The 16809-nt window shown below is 38.6% G+C and overlaps 1 protein-coding gene across 1 annotated transcript in view; it reads right to left on the reverse strand.

Annotated features, from left to right (window-relative positions):
• Positions 1-16809, reverse strand: part of ADCK1 (aarF domain containing kinase 1) — a 209011-nt gene that overhangs the window by 186514 nt on the left and 5688 nt on the right. The gene's annotated exons all lie outside the window — the stretch shown is intronic.

The following is a 16809-nucleotide window of genomic DNA, read 5'->3' on the forward strand; positions in this document are numbered from 1 at the left end:
TGTGTGTGTGTGTGTGTGTGTGTGTGTGTGTGTGTACATTCTTCCCTCCTTTGGTCACTTCAGATGAGTGAGGTTCAAGTATTGCCTGCTCTCCCATCCCTTCCTCCTTTTTTGTATAGACTTCTACTTGTGCTCACCAATAATATGAGATATTTCCCTCTCTTTCCCCCCTTCTCTCCATTACCAAATTCTTCTTCTCCTCTCTTTGCACTCTTCTTTTTAAGATCATCAAAACACAGCAGAACCACTCCCAGGACCTCTTTCAACTTAAACTCCCTCTATGACCCCTGATGATGATAGGGTTCTGAAGAGATGCATGTATTATCTCCTCAGAGTGTATGGAGTGTTAAGGGTGGACTAGCTCCACTTGAGTGAGGGCTTACCAAGCCCTTTTTGGGGCTGCTCATCCATCCAGGGGCTGCTTTGGTGTCCAACTGGTCACCCAACTCTCACCTGTGGCTGTAAGAAGCTGTAGCACACACAGGGACCACACCCCAGTAAAACTATATGTTGGTGGATGGGCTAAACCAGGTTGAGAGCAATTAACAGGCCTCAAACCAGTTGGTGAGTTAGGGGGATGTCTACTCCAAGCATGTGAAAACTTCCCCTCAGTGGAATGAGCAGATGAGAACAATTTATTCTAAAAGCCATGAAGGTGGCTGAACCAGGTATTGTGAAGAACTTAGAACTTGATTAGATATTGAAGATGCCAAAGTCATCCACTGCATCCTGGGCCATCGCTAGTTGTCCTCTATTTCATTAAAGATCCCTTTTTCCACTGTGGAAACTCAGTTTTGCTAGGTAAGTTATTTTTGGTAGTATGATTAGATTTTTTTGCCTCCAGGAATATTGTATTCCAAGCTTTCTGCTCCTTTAAAAAAATGGCTGCCAGGTCTTCCAGGATCTTGACTGTGGCTCCTCTCTACTTAAATGTTTTTCTTTCTAGATGCTTGTAATATTCTTTGGCTTAAAACCTCTGGATTTTGGCTACAATGTTTTTGGGAGTTTTCATTTTGGTTTCTTTCAAGAGGTGACCAGTGGATTCATTTCTACTTTGTCCTTCTAATAGAATTGGGCAATTTTACCAGTTGGCACCTGTTCCTACATCCTCCACAAGGTTGAACCTTACTTTGTGTGTCTGGCACCTTTTCTTGTCTTAGTATACAGCCTCAGTCATTTTCCAGTTCCCATAATGTATCAAATGGTATATTCTTGGCTAAATCTGTCTTTACTGTCCACAGATTTCTCTGACTCCTGATGCCACTAGAAAAATGATTTCTTAAAATATGATATTTAGGATCTTTTTTTTAGTCTTGGATTTCAGGTAGTCCAATGATTTTTAAATTGATTTTTTTTCAAGTCAGTTGTTTTGCTATAAGATACTTTACATTTTCATCTATTTTTTCAGTCTTTTGACTTTGTTTTAATATTTCTTATTATCTCATGGAGTCATTATCTTCTATTTGGTCCATTTTAATTTTCAGGCAGAGCAGCTAGGTGACACAGTGGATAGAGTGCCAGGCCTGGAGTCAGGAAGATTCATCTTCCTCAGACATTTACTAGCTGTGTGATCCTGGGCAAGTCACCTCATCCTGTTTGCCTTAGTTCCTCATCTGTTAAAAAAAAAAAAAATGAGCTGGAGAAGGAAATGGCAAACCACTGCAGTGTCTTTGCCAAGAAAAGCCCAAATGGGGTCATGAAGAGTCAGACACAACTGAAAAATGACTCAATTTTCAGGAAGTTTGTTGCTTGAGTAAGGTTTTGTACCTCTTATGCCAAACTGTTCATTTCTTTTCCAATTCTTTCTTCCATAGTTCTCATTTCTTTTCAAAAATTTCCCTTAAATTTTAGTGCTCTTGTTTCAATTATAAAAACATTTTTCAACTCTTTTAAAAACTCTTGCTTCAGCTGTACTAAGAATTCTGACTGAACTTGGGTTCAAACTGTACTTTTCTTCCTGACTTTGTACTTTATGTTAGGACTGGGGCTGGGGCTCTGCACACTTCTGATTGGAATTTCTGGGATAAGCTTGTGCCTCTTGGGTCTTTCTGCTGCTTTCTTGCACTATTATTAAATGTTCTGTTATTCCAGGATCTCAGGGACACCTCAGTCTGAGGATCAGCAAGCTTTCAGGGTTTCCAAAGTAGTGTGACACAGTGCAAGTCTGATTGTTCTTCTCATGGTATGAACTCTACAAGTTCCTGACCTGGATTTGGATCTGAGCAACATACCTACGGGCTTGCTTCTGACTGGAGTTCCAGCAAACTGGTGCTGAACTCAGCCATGATCAGCCAGCTGGAAAACTCCGTTGGATTAGTGATAGAAATTAAGGTTCCTCTTTGATCTGAGATTCCTGCCCTACTTTGTCCCCCATGGGCTTCAGATTGAGCTAGGGGCTAGAATTGACCCCACTCTTCTAGTAGGGGTCAGAGCCACAGAGCTAATGCTTTCTTCTGAACTTGTTTCTTTCTCAGTATACAGCCTAAGGCTCACAACTGCTCTTTACCCTGGACTGACACTCCTAGGTATAGGACCCTCCTCAATCAACCCTGGATCTATGATGCAGAACTAGATAGTGAGGATCAGAGTTGTCAGTTGGCATGTGTTCCTGTACCCTAAAAAAGGTTGGACCCTTCTTTGTGGATCTGGGACCTTTTCTTGGCTTGGTGCACAGCTTCAGTCATTTTCTAGTTCCCATAATGGAACATATGAGGTGCTCTATTTTTTTTTTTTTTTTGCAAGACAATGGGGTTAAGTGACTTGCCCAGGGTCACACAGCTGGTGAGCATCATGTGTCTGAGGCTGGATTTGAACTCAGGTCCTCTTGACTCCAGGGCCAGTGCTTTATCCACTGTGCCATGTAGTTGCCCAAGTTGGTATATTCTTGACTAGACCGGTCTCCAATATCCTGGGCCATTGCCAGTCATCTTGACCTTTGTCTTGCCACTTGTCTTCAATGACTCTGGAGAAGAGAGTGTGGCAGATGCCTTTGTGCAGCTCTGCCACACTTATATCCAATTCATGCACAAGTCAAGACATTACCCTCATGATGTCCTTGGTCCTGTTGGAGAAGGAAAGACAAACAACAACAACAAGGGCTCCGCATGAAGTCTCTACATAGAGAGAAGGACTTCCAAAGCAGGTGTTATGATTTAAACCTGGTCACACATTCTTATACACGTACCTCATTACCATTATGGTCTAAGTTTAAGCTTGCTCCTCCCATGGTTGCTGTGTGTATTTGTGTGAAGGAATGAACCAGGTTCTCAGGAGAACATTTTGTATTAACTGTCTTTACCATGTTATCTGAGAGTAGTAGTAGCTACCCTCTGGGGACCCAACCTGCCAACTAAAGCAGAAGTTGCGGGATGCTCCTATAATAATAGTTATTATTATTTCTTCTTATTCTCCTTCTTCTCCTCCTTCCGTTCCCCTCTCTCTTCCTCCTCCTCCTCCTCTTCTTCTTCTACTACTACTATTCCTATTTATTTTCATCATTATTTTTTTCAAAAAACTAGGACAATTCACTTTTTGTCCTGGGCAGTTTTCATTTTTGACTCTGGAAATACAGCTCTGAAAAAAGAGGCTTTAAAAAAAAGCCCATTGTGTTTTAAATAGAGCTACTTGACTACTCCTTCAAAGCCAAATCAGTCTGGCTGTCATTGAATGGCCAATAATAGTCCCAACCCAAGTCTCTGTAATTCATGGTTTAGGTTTTGATGGCTTTGAGTAAGTGTAAATAGCAATTGTTTTCTGTTCTGGCCAGAAACTCTGGGGGTCTTTCCCTCCCAGATTGATATCTTTGTGAAAGTAAATTGAGCCATTTTTTGTATCAACTCTTACCTAGCCCTTAGTCATTGAATGGGCATGGCCTCACACAATCTGAGACTGGGAAAGACCTTAATTTAGAAAGGCCAAGGTCACCCAGTGCATCTTGGGCCATCCCTAGTCATCTTGACCTTTGTCTTGCCACTAGACTTAGATGACTAGAGGAGAGAATGAGGCTGATGCCTTTGCACAGCACTGCCTCACTTTACGTCTAATCTATGTGCAAGTCGAGACATCTCCCTTATGGTGTCCTTGGTCCTCTTTGAGAAGGAAGTACTACCACCACCACCAACAGACCTCTCTCCAGTGTCCACAGACCATTCTGACTCTCTATACCAACCTAAGCTAGCAAGATGATTCACTGTGCTTTTTTTTCTCTTGGATTTGCTGATCAGGACTTGCTTTGGTGCATTGTCTAGATCTTTGTGGCAGAGTTGGGGGAGTGGGACAGGTAGAATTCGACTATATTTCTTCCTGCTACTCTGCCATATAAGCTCTGTCTCAAAAATGTTTTTTCCCCCAATCTTATTTTTCCATTTTTTACTTAATCAGAGAGCTGTTTGAACCCACTAAAAGGATCAGGGCTTAATCTACATCTCTACAGTTAGTTTACTACCTCATTAGTACCTTGTGATTATATTCAGGGCCTTTTGTGTCAATTAAGTCAATTAAGGTAGGACAGGATTCCCTTCTCCCTTACAAATAAATACTTACCGAAACACACACACACACACACACACACACAGAGTGTAGTTGAATAGAAAGAACACTGGATCTAGAGTCAAAGAACTTGGGTTTAAATCCTCCCTCTATTGATTTATTACATGAATAACTTGCAATGTGTCGTAATGGCAATGGCACTATGATTACAGTCAATAAGACCTGAGTTCAAATCCCAATATTTATAAACTGTGTGTCTCTGACCATGCCCTTTAATTTCTGTCTCTGATTTCCTTATCTATAAAATGAGGAGATTGATCTCAATAGACCCTTCCAGTTTTAAATCTGTGATCCTACAAATCCTGGTACCTTGGTCAAATCACCTCATCTCCCTGGGCTCATTTTCCTCATCTGTAAAATAGGGGGTTGGATTATTCAGCCTCTGAGATTTCTTCCTACTTTAGGTTTTTAGTAGTCTTATGCTCTTACTTGAGGTAGAGATTTTCAGTTTTACAGATTTCAGTTTCCTCATTATGAGTTTTTTGCCTTTGTTTCAAAGTTTACAGCAATGTATTCCACTAAACTTTTAATTCCTATGAGCCAAAGTAGATTACATCAAACCTGGCAGAATTTATTTATTCATATTGAACTGATATTTACATTCCAAAAGAAGACCAATTAAATCTATCTTTACTCCCTCATGCTTTTGTTTCCTGTATTCAGAATGTAAGCCAAAGCAAACTGAGGAGTAAGGGAGGGGTTGGGGGGTCATTCTGAAAGAAGAGTTAGCCTTTTGTTTCCAGAACTGATGAGCCTCACTGCTTCATGAAGAGCTCTTCTTATTCCATCACCTGGCATATCATCCCAACATATGGGAAGTCCAAGTCTTAGTGCCTTGTGTGAGTGGGGTGGGCTAGAGGTAGGGTATAGAATATACTGCCTTGCAATAGTGTGCCATCAGGCAGATGATCCGTTCCTTGGACACCTGGTGTTTTGTCAATTATTTCTTTTGGAGGTCCAGAAGAAAGGAGACAAAACCAGGCCAATCTTAGAAAATCTAGGACATCTGTTGTCCAGGTGCATGATGAGGCAATAGAGAAAAAGATGCTGCTTTCAAAAGCATTCCACTAAAAAAAAAAGTTAACATCCTCAATCTCTCCTACCCATAGAGCCTTCTTTCATAAAACAAATTTTAAAAGAGAGAAAGAGAAAGAAAGCAATTCAGTAAAACCAACCCATACATTGAACATATCTGACAGTATATGTAATATTTGACAGCCATAGTCTTCCTCTGCAATCAGAGGAGGAAGGTATATATTTTTTTTCTTTTTTGGAGTCAATCAGGATTAAGTGACTTGCCCAGGGTCACACAGTTAGTGTCTGAGGCCAGATTTGAACTCAGGTCCTCCTGACTCCAGGGCTAGTGCTCTATCCACCGTGCCACTTAGCTGCCCTGGAAGGCACATTTTCTCAACTCTTCTCCAGGTCCAAATTTTACTATTATAATTATACAACATTCATTTTTGTTTCATTATTCTTTTACAAGGTTCATTCTTAAAATCTCCACTATATGTATATTTATATAAACAGATATACATATATGTATACATGTCCTCTTTTTTTGTTACTGATTTTTTTAAAAAAATTTTATACTGCAGCTAGGTGGCACCACGGATACAACAGAAACGGAGAGCAGAGCGTGATAGCAGGATAAGAGCTCCAGAAGAGTAGGAATAAGGTCCATGGAGATGAGGAACTGAGTAGTGGTGGCCAAGGAAGGGAGGGTTCTTTCCACTAGGCCATTCTCTCCTCATTAGGAGGATCAAGCCCAAGGTCAACGTGACTTTGCAATGACAATAGAATCCACCTATTTAAGCAGCCAGCAACAGTCCAACCATCCGTATATTCAGGACTCCCTCCCTTTTAGCATGATTAAATTTCCTTCAGCTCAGCTTCGCAGCTCACAGACCAGGACTGTCAATGTCCACAGAACATCTTGTTACAAGAGAAAAAGACAAGGGAAGTAATGTAATAAGTTACTTCAGACATCAGATGCCTGTCTTCTTAGGTTCTCTTGATAGGACAAAAATGATCAAAACAGACGACAAGGCTCAGGGCAAGGGGCAAATTGTTTCCCAGCTAAGCTTCTCGATAGGAAAAGGAATAGTTATCTTGGACACAAAGCTCCGCGGTCTCCATTGGCGACTCAGTTCTTCATATCCCCTGAAGGTTAGCACCAGCGCTCAAAAGGAATAATTAAATCTGGAAAGAAACAGGGTCGGGAGGTCTCTCCCAAAGCTAAGGAAGGAGGCTCTGTGTCTGTAGAGTCAGAGAGGCTGACAGGACCGCTCTGACTCAGAGAGCAAATGGATCCTGATGGGAAGAAAAAGACGATATCCTATCTCACAAAACACATGTTCACCTTTAACTCCCCTATCCGCTTAAGAGTAAGGGCTGAGGTGAGGTTGAAGAGAACGATTCTGCACATATTCAAGAAGTCACTCCTGGATGTTTGGAGCCTTTTGAACAAATGCTAAACAAATCAGAGTGTCTGGTTTCGAAGGGATCTAGAACTGATCATAGACTCCAACCCCCTCATTTTACAGATGAAGAAACTGAGGGACTTGCCAAAAATTGCAGAGTTAGGACCCAGGTTTCCTGGTCATCAGCCTAAGACTCTTGGCATTCATTACACGATCTATGCTAAGGGTTGTTTTCTATTCCAAAATAGCATCATTGGTGAATGTGCTCATGGAAGAATTAAGAAAACAAATATCCAAAACAGGAGGCTAACAAAAAGCACTACACTTGGCACTTAGTTTTAATCAAACAGGCCCGCTATTTCCCACACACAATATTCCAGCTCCCCCCTTTGAGTCTTTGGATGGAGAACCTCATGTCTACAATGCAATTCTTCTTTATCTGTACCTTTGGCAATTCCTAGCTTCCTTCAAGACACGGCTCAGGTACTACGTCCTACGAAGAGGCCTTTCTGGATCTCCCAAGTTGTTAATGCTTTCCCTGATATTTGGAAGATTTCTTTGTATGTATATATAACTCAGGCTTTAGACCTAGACATTTGTATAACACTTTCCTCATTGATGGAGAGGATTACTTGTTCCATTTCCACATGAGGGGCAGAGATGGCAAGAACTTGAGAGAAAAGAGTTTGCCTTCTGACTCCCAACTTTGACAGAGGACACCCATGGCTCCAGGCTCTCTTCAGGTAGAGGTCCCTTGGGGTAGTTGTTGTTGTTCAGTCATTTCAGTCATGTCCAACTGTTTGTGACCCCATTTGGGGTTTTCTTGGCAAAGATACTGGAGTGGTTTGCCATTTCCTTCTTCAGCTCATTTTACAGATGAAAAAACTGAGGCCAACAGAGTTAAGTAACTTGCCTAGGGTCACACAGCTAACAAGTGTCAAGGACTGGATTTGAACTCAGGTCCTCCTGACTCCAGGGCCAGTACTGTAGCCACTGTACCACCTAGCTTTCCCCTAACCCCTTGTCATGGGGAGAGAGAGAGAGACTCCAAAAATGAAGCTAATATATAAAGAGTTTTGTGCCTTGAGAATGTTTCTATTTCCAGCTTGCTACATTAGAGACGTCAGGGGAACTCATTCACTCTGTGTATCATCTAGCATGTGCTCATCTATTTAAATTCTCTGATTTCTGTTTGCTATCAGCTTGGATAAATGGGTTTATTAGTTATTCAATATAGTTGAATAGTTATTCAATGGTCTATGTGAAACTGGAATGTGGTAGGAGAGGAGTCAAGCCTTTAGACATACATACATTAGGGTACTCCTTCCCCATCAATAAACAGTGACCAGAAAAACTGACTTGACATATATACACATATATGTGCGTATACATACATACTACATTACATATATGTGGGTATATATACATACATAAACACACTTATATATTTACACATCTGCATATATGTATCCCTTCCAGGAAAATACTAAACAGTATAATCAAGGGAACCTCCCCCTATTATTGGCACTGGCCATGGAGCATGACTAGATCTACTCCCCTTTCAGTGTTACATCTCTTGTTCTTGGAGTTAGGCTTCTCCCAATTACACTTTTGTCTTGAATCTTTTGATGGGTTCCCAGTAAAAGACACGCAGAACCAGAGATTTCTCAGTGGGTTTCACGTGCTGCCGCTCTCTCCCCTTCTCTTTGTCCCCCTCCTCATAGGGGAAGGGGAAAGGAATGAATCAGAGAGCACTGGCCATTTAGTAGACCCTAAAAGAAGTGACTCTACCTCTGACACTTTCTTCCTTTTTGTCTCTTGAATTTGTAATTTTTTCTCTCTCTTTCTGGGATTTCCCAAGAGGGGTAGCAGAAATGGCCACTGTTTGCATGTTGCTGACAAGAGTAGGTGCTCCTCTAGGTGGGCCTGAGTCTCTCTCTCTCTCTGTGTCTCTCTTTCTCTGTGTGTGTGTGTCTGTGTCTGTGTGTCTTTTTGTCTCTCTTGGAAGGGGGGCAAATGTGTCCCTTAATGGAAAAGGAATGGTCACAGTGCTTTAACTTCTTGGGGCCCACAGAAGTTGTTATTGGTAGATATCATCTCAAGATCAATTGGGTTTGGTTACCTACTCAGGAAAGGAAATATGAGGTGGGAAAGGCAGCCAGGGGCCCTCACTCAGGCTTCTTTGGTTGATTCCCTCCACTCTAGCTGCTATGGCGCAGCAGTTCCTATGATGCCTAAGTGGGAGAAGGACACCAGCCCTGTCCCAGTTGATATGAAAAGAAGAGAGGACTAACTGAAGAAGGCTCATTCCCTTTAAAAATGTACTGAGTCATTGACTCTTCTTGCTCAAAGCCCAGTGAGGAGATTGCTTCATCAGAGTTCTTCAGTGCTGAGTCACACGTGGCCAGAAGCAGCCAGGGATTTTGTCATCTACAAAGAGCCCAAGAGCTGAACTAGACACATGGTCAGCTAGAATCAGAAAGTGCAATTTGTCCCTTCAGCCTTCATTGACATAAGCTAGTAGGGCAAGATAAGAAAAGTACAGGGCAGGTAGGGGGTGCAGTGGATAGAGCACCGGCCCTGGAGTCGGGAGGACCTGAGTTCAAATTCAGCCTCAGATACTCGACACTTATTAGCTGTGTGACCCTGGGCAAGTCACTTAACCCCATTGCCTAGCTAAAAAAAAGATAAAAAACAAGATAAGAAAAGTGCAGTGATAAATACAATACATTACAGATTACAACATTATAAGTGCTTATACTTGAAGGATCTGTAGATAAGAAATTTCTTCTACCACTTGCAGATTTCAGCCAGTCTAAGTCATACTCTGTATATCCTAAATAATTACCTGCAACCCAGATCAGTTAAGGGACTTGCCCTAGTCCAGAGCATCGATGTTAGCAATGGGATTTGAACCCAGGTTTTCTTCACTCCAAACCCAGATTCTAATACCTTATGCCATGTTGCACCTATATGTACACATAAGGAGAAAATAAATTGACATGAGAACAGATAAGAAAGAAATCATTTCTAGCAGGGAGTTTCAGGGGAAGATTTGGGATCCAGGTGACAGTTAAGCAGGATCTTGAAGAGTAAAGATGTCAACAGGTGGAGAAAGATGTGGAGAACAGTATAAGAAATAATGTGGAGGTCATATTAGGGAGACAGTAGTCTATACCAGCTATGTTGTGGATTCATTAGCTTGCTACAATGCTAGGCCTAATTTTTTCCATATTCTGTAAATGACTCTATAATCCAAAGCAGAGCCATGGAGACACTGGGTACTCAATAAATGTTTGTTTTGGATGATAGAGGACTTTCTAAGAGCAGGCAGGTTGATGGGAATAAGAAATTACGGGTTCTCTTTCCTTGAAAGTCTTTAAGAAGAGCATAGCTACCTATTGGTTATGGAAATATGTTTTACATGCTTGCGCATGTATAATCTATAGAAGATTACTTACCTTCTCAGGGAGGAAGAGAGGGAAGGATAGAATTTGGAACTCAAAACTTAAAAAAAGATGTTAAAATTGTTTTTATATGTAATTAGGTAAAAAATATTATTTTAAAAATTACTTGTAGGTCTACAATATGGTGATGTAAATTTTAAAATATAAGACTGTAAAAAATTCAGAAAGGTTATTTCTTATCCTTCATTACTTACAACATTAATACTAATGATAATAATAATAACAACAACAATAACAACAACTAGCACCTATATAGCACTTTAAAGCCTGGAAAGCACCTTATAAATATTATCTTACTTTATCCCCAGAGCAACCCTGGGAAGTAGGTGTTATTATTATTCTTATTTTACAGACGAGGAAACTGAGGCAGTCAGAAGTTATATGACTGGACCGCGGTCATACAACTAGTAAGTATATGAAGCTGGATATGAAGTTAAGTCTATGCTTAGTGCTCTATCCATTGCTTCATCTACCTGCCTTTAAAAACCATTTAGAACCAAAAGTGACTTTTGTATCATCCAATACAACTTCTTTATTTTTCAAATGCAGAAACTGAGAACTAGATAAGACCTGGAGCAGAAACTGAGGTCAAGACAATGTGACCTGGCGCAAGTCACTTGTTCGAGGTCACATCTCTTCAGGAGAGAGAGAGTCCCCATAAAACATAAGATCTTCTAAAGGGCAATATTTGTGCTTCTTCAATGGTTTTTAGATTAAGAAGCGAAGTTCATATTTCCACTAGGAGGTTAAAAGTCATGCTAAGGAATCACCATCAAATAGTGATATAAAGCGGAAATTATAAATGCAATGAAAAAAAGTAATTGAATTTTCCTAACAATACCAATGTGCAAAAGTGGAAAAGATACTGTTTTCTTTCATATTTCCAAGTCAAAATGAAACTACAAAGCAGGAAACACAATTTAATGGCATTTTAAATTAAGACCTTCATGTTTGCTTCTAGTATTGTTATTTTCTACATCAATTGGACTATCAATTTAGCATTTTGCCATCTTGGATTACAGACCTATTTAGATTCGAGTAATGAGAAAATTTTGCTTCACAACAGGATACATACATTATAGAATCATTGTATTCTAGTAAAAATATAGAGGGATACATAATCCAGGCATGAATAAAGCTCGAGTTTGAAGAGTGAGAGTATGATAAAAGACAACTGTCTCTGAAATCAGGAAACCTGAGTTTGAACCAGGTTCCAACACTCAGTTGCAGATCACCAGTCCTCTCAGAGACTAATTTTCCTAAGCCATAAAATATGTTAGGAGGAAAATGTTTTATAAACCTTACGTTTATTTATTTATATAAATAAATGTGAGTTAGCACCACTAATGGCTACATTAACCTTTAGTGTTGATTATGAAGATAATTTATTAATGATGAATTATTACCACTAATGTTTTACCATCCTCTTACGGAAAATGTCATTCAGTTTAGTAAACCAAATTTATTATTAATGGAAAAGAAGTTAAGGAATTCATAGGGGGACAAAATTTCTGCCTTATTTCTTATACTATGAGACTGTTATAAAACCTAGGCCATGTCTCCTCGGGCCTTTATTCTTCCAATGATCCCACTGTGACATACTTCTTGCTACCCAGGTACAATAGAGGAGAGGGGGTCAGGAATAGATGTCTCATTTTCTTAATAATCCCATACCATCTTCAACTTCCATAGCTATTACCCTGGTATTTACTATCCTTTTTCTTTGACCAGGACTATAGTACTCCTCCAACAATGAAATCTTGTTTATTCCATTCATAGTCCAGTCTAATTTGTAGGAAACAGTACAGTCTAGTGGACAACGTTCTGACCCTAGAAGTAAGAAGCTTTTAAAGGTACTACAAGTACCTTAAATCCAACATGTTGGAAGAGAGCATGACATAGTAGAAAGAGAAATGGATTTGGAATGAGAGAATCTAAGTTCAAATCTCTACCTAAGACTTATTATTTGTGTGACTTTGGGTAAGTCCTTCACCTCTGTGAATCTCAGTATTTCCTCATTTGAAATATGAGGTAGTTGGACTAAATAGCATCTAAGATCTCTTTCAGATCTAAATTTATGATTTTATTCTAGTGTAATTCAGCTCCTCCCCCACCCGACTTGCATTCTCAGTTACAAGTTCTAGGAATATCCCTGTAGGTGCCTTATCTTTTACTACTGTAGCTTCAGAGCCCCCATTGGTGTGCTTCCTATTAAAAAACTAGCCAGTAGGAAAGAAAGGAATATCTATAGTTATCTATCTACTTATAGATATAAGAAGAAAAGTTAAGTATAGATAGAAATTATCTATCCATGAGAATATAGATATAGATATACACATATAAAAAGATATATATGTACATATAGACATATTGATATATGTGTATAGAATATATATAAATATACTACAATCTGTTTTATAGCTTAAAACTGCACTAAAACTTTTGGGATATCCTATATATGCAGCTGTGCATGACATCTTTATAAAAACTAACCATATGTTAGGACATAAAAACTTCACCAAAAGAACAGAAAATCAAAAATATTAAATCATCCTTTATGAATCACAGTGAAATCAAATTATATTCAATAAAATGCCATTGAGGGAAGGATTAAAAAGTAATTGGACACTAAATAAATTAATCCCAAAGAACTGGTGAATCAAAGAACAAATCATAAAAACAATAGAAAATTTTACCAAAGATAATTATAACAATGACCCAATATAACAAAATTTTTGGATGCAGTCAGAATAGTGCTTAGGGGAAATTTTATCTCTCTAGATACTTTCATCAATAAAAGAGAAAGAAGAGATCAATTAATTAGGCATGCAACTGAGAAAAAATAGAAAAACAACTTCAAAATTTCAATTAAATATCAAAATAGAAATTCTAAAAATCAGAGGAGATTCACAAAACTGAAAGCAAAAGTGAACAAAAACAATTTTCTTAAAAATTAAACTTTTTTTAAAAAAATGGACAATTAGCTAACTTAATTTTTTTTTTAAAAAGAGGAAAACAAAATGACTAGTTGTTGTGTTCAGTCTTTTCAGTCATATCTGACCCTTTGTAACCCCATTTGGGGTTTTCTTGGCAAAGATACTGGAGTGGTTTGCTATCACCTTCTCCACCTCATTTTATAGATGAGGAAACTGAGGCAAGCAGGGTGAAGTTATTTGTCCAGGGTCACACAGTAAGTGTCTGAGGCCAGATTAAGTATCAAAAATTGAAAAGAAGAATTCCCTTGAAGAAGAAATAAAGGAAATGATTTGAAACTATTTTGCCTAATTATATGCCAAAAATCCAACAACTTAAATGAAAGGATAAACATTTACAAAAATATTGAACACCTGAATGAACAGAACAAGAAATGGAGAATTTAAATAACAAATGGATTTAATTAATTAATTTCATTAATATAGAATTTTAATAACTCATGGATTTCTTAGAAAAAGAAATTTAATTAGCTATAAATGAACTCCCAAAGTGGGGAGAGAGGGAACCAGGATTATATAGATATACAAGTGAATTATATCCATCATTGAAAGAACAATTAATTCCAATATTACATAAAATGTTTTCAAAAGTAGCAAGAAGAGTGGTTCCACTAAATTTCTTCTATGATACAAAAGCAGTTTTAATGCTTAAACTGGAATCAAGATAATAAGAGATAACATAGAACTTTAAGATTTGCAAAGTGCTTTACAAATATTATCTTGCTTTACCCTCACAACAACCCTGGGGGGCAGGTAAAATGGCAAACCACTCCAGCATTTTTGCCAAGAAAACTTCAAATTGGGTCATGAAGAGTCAGACATAACTGAACAACAACTATGTTTATTTTCTCTATTTCTTTTTCTTGTCCTATTACCATTAATAAGTGTTATTTTATTATTGTTATTTAATTATTTATTATAGTTATCATTAATAACTATTAACTATTATTAAAACTAGCATTTCTAATATCATATAAAATAGTAGTAGTGATAATGGGAATTTTTGCTTTATCCCTGATTTTACTGGGGAAAAAAATCTTCACAGAAAGTTTTTCTGATAAAGGCCTCATTTCCAAGAGATATAAGGAACTAATTCAAATTTATAACACTAAGTGGTATTCCCTAACAGACAAATGGTCAAACGATATAAACAGACAGTTTTGGAAGGAAGAAATCCAAACTATCAACAACCATGTGAAAAAATATTCCAAATCCCTTATAATAGAAATGCAAATTAAAACAATTCAGGTTCTACCTCACAGTCATCAGGTGGGCGAGGGGTCATGGGATTACAGGTACACTGACACATTGTTAGAGGAGCTATGAATTAATGGTCTAAAGAAAGCAATTTGAAATTATGCCCCCAAAAGCAACTAAACTGTACATTCCCTTTGACTCAGCAATAGCATTACTAGGCTTACACCCCAAAGAGATCAAAGAAAGAGGAAAAGGATCCAAATATTTATAACAGAGTTGGTTCTTTTGGTTTGTTTTTGTTTTTTTAGAACTGGAAACTAAGGGAATATCTATCAATTAGGGAATGGCCATGAATGGCTATGGTATGTGAACGTGATGGAATACTACTGTGTTGTAAGAAATGACATCGTTTCAGAGAAACTTGTGATTGACTGAACTTACATGAACTGATACAGAGTGAAATGACCAGAATCATGAAAATAATTTATACGACAGCAATAATGTAAAGATAAGCAATGGTGGGAAGATGGCAAGATAAGGCAGGAAATTACCTGACTCTGCCAAATAACTAAAAATAATGCCTTAAAGTGAATCTTAGGGTGGCAGAAATGATGAAAAGTTAGGGAACTTGGGAAGATGTTAGGAAAGATTTGACTTCTGAGGTGGTGGTCTGGCCAGAGAGAAGTACAGATACCATCTGGCAGATACCAGTGAGTCAATAAACAGCAAGCCCTGGGGGCAGCTGTGTAGTCCTCACCCTCAGCTTGAGGAACTTTCACCCCACTAACTGTGTGGAGGTTGGGCAGCTGATCAGGGGAAGATTGTATGGGACCTACTGCTGGTGCTAGAGACGGGGCTCAGGCAAATTGACCAGATGCAATGCCAGGCTGTGGCTGTAGGCCAGGAGGAGTGAGAACATGCAGGTGAGTGCAGTCTACAGAGTGTCAGAGGCACTGCTCATTGTGGTCACATGCAGGAGAACAGAGTCTCTGGTTTCAGTTCCAAGGCACAGGGGTGAGATGACAGTTGTGGCTGCTGGTGGATTGCAGGGACCAAGACTGTGGTGGCAGTGGGACTGGGGACTCTGATCTCATCTTAGAGACAGAGAGGAGGAGCATCTGAGGACTCTCATAGACCAAGATGTGAGCCAGAGGAGCAGTGATCCCACCTGGCCTTGAATCATAGAACATTGGAAAAAACAAAAAGTCAAAAACCCCGAGAGAGAGCTCAGAAAAAAAAAATACCAAAAACCTGAAGCCTAAGATATTATCCCCCACATTCTGGGAGCAAAGCCTGACCCTAACAGAAAGTTAATAGCCAAGAAATAGGCTGTTTAAAAAGCATGAGTAAATAAAACAGGAAGAACCCAACCATAGACAGCTTCTATGGTGATAGAGAAGATCAGGGGTCAAACTCAAAAAAATACAATAAAACCAAAACAATTACTTGCAAAGCTTCAAGGAAAAATGTAAAATGGTCACGAGAACAAAAAGAGTCTTGGAAGAGCTAAAAAAAGAAATTTAAACACCGAATAAAAGAATTGAGGAAAAAATTGGGAAAAGAAATAAGAGTAATGCAGGAAAATTAAGAAAATTATGAAGAGTTCCAAAAACTTGTGGAAAAAAACAACTCCTTGAAAATTAGAAATGGGCAAGGGAAGAAAGCTGATAGCTTAATAACACACCAAGAAATAATAAAATAAAACCAAAAGAATGAAAAATAGAAGAGCATGTGAAATGTCTCATTAGAAAAACAACTGACCTGGAAAATAGATTGAGGAGAGATAATATAAGAATTGTTAGACTACCTGAAAGTTATGATAGAAAAAAGAGTCTAGACACTATACTTCAAGAAATTAAGGAAAATTGCCTAAAGTTTTAAAACTAGAGGACAAAGTAGAAATAGAAAAAAAAAATCTACCAATCACCACCGGAAAGAGATCCTAAAATGAAAACTCACAGGAGCATTATAGCTAAGTTTCAAAGCTCCCAGATCAAGGAGAAAATATTACAAGTGACTAGAAAGAAACAATTTAATGTTGTGAAGCTACAATTAAGATAATACAAGCTTTTGCAGCTTCTACATTAAAAGACCAAAGGGCATGAAATACGATATTCTAAAAGCAAAGGAGCTGGGTTTGTAACCAGGAATAACCTACCCAGAGAAGTTGAGTGTAATCCT

Source organism: Vombatus ursinus, unplaced genomic scaffold, assembly GCF_900497805.2.
Source record: "Vombatus ursinus unplaced genomic scaffold, bare-nosed wombat genome assembly UNPS02014945.1, whole genome shotgun sequence".
Taxonomy (NCBI): Eukaryota; Metazoa; Chordata; class Mammalia; order Diprotodontia; family Vombatidae; genus Vombatus; species Vombatus ursinus.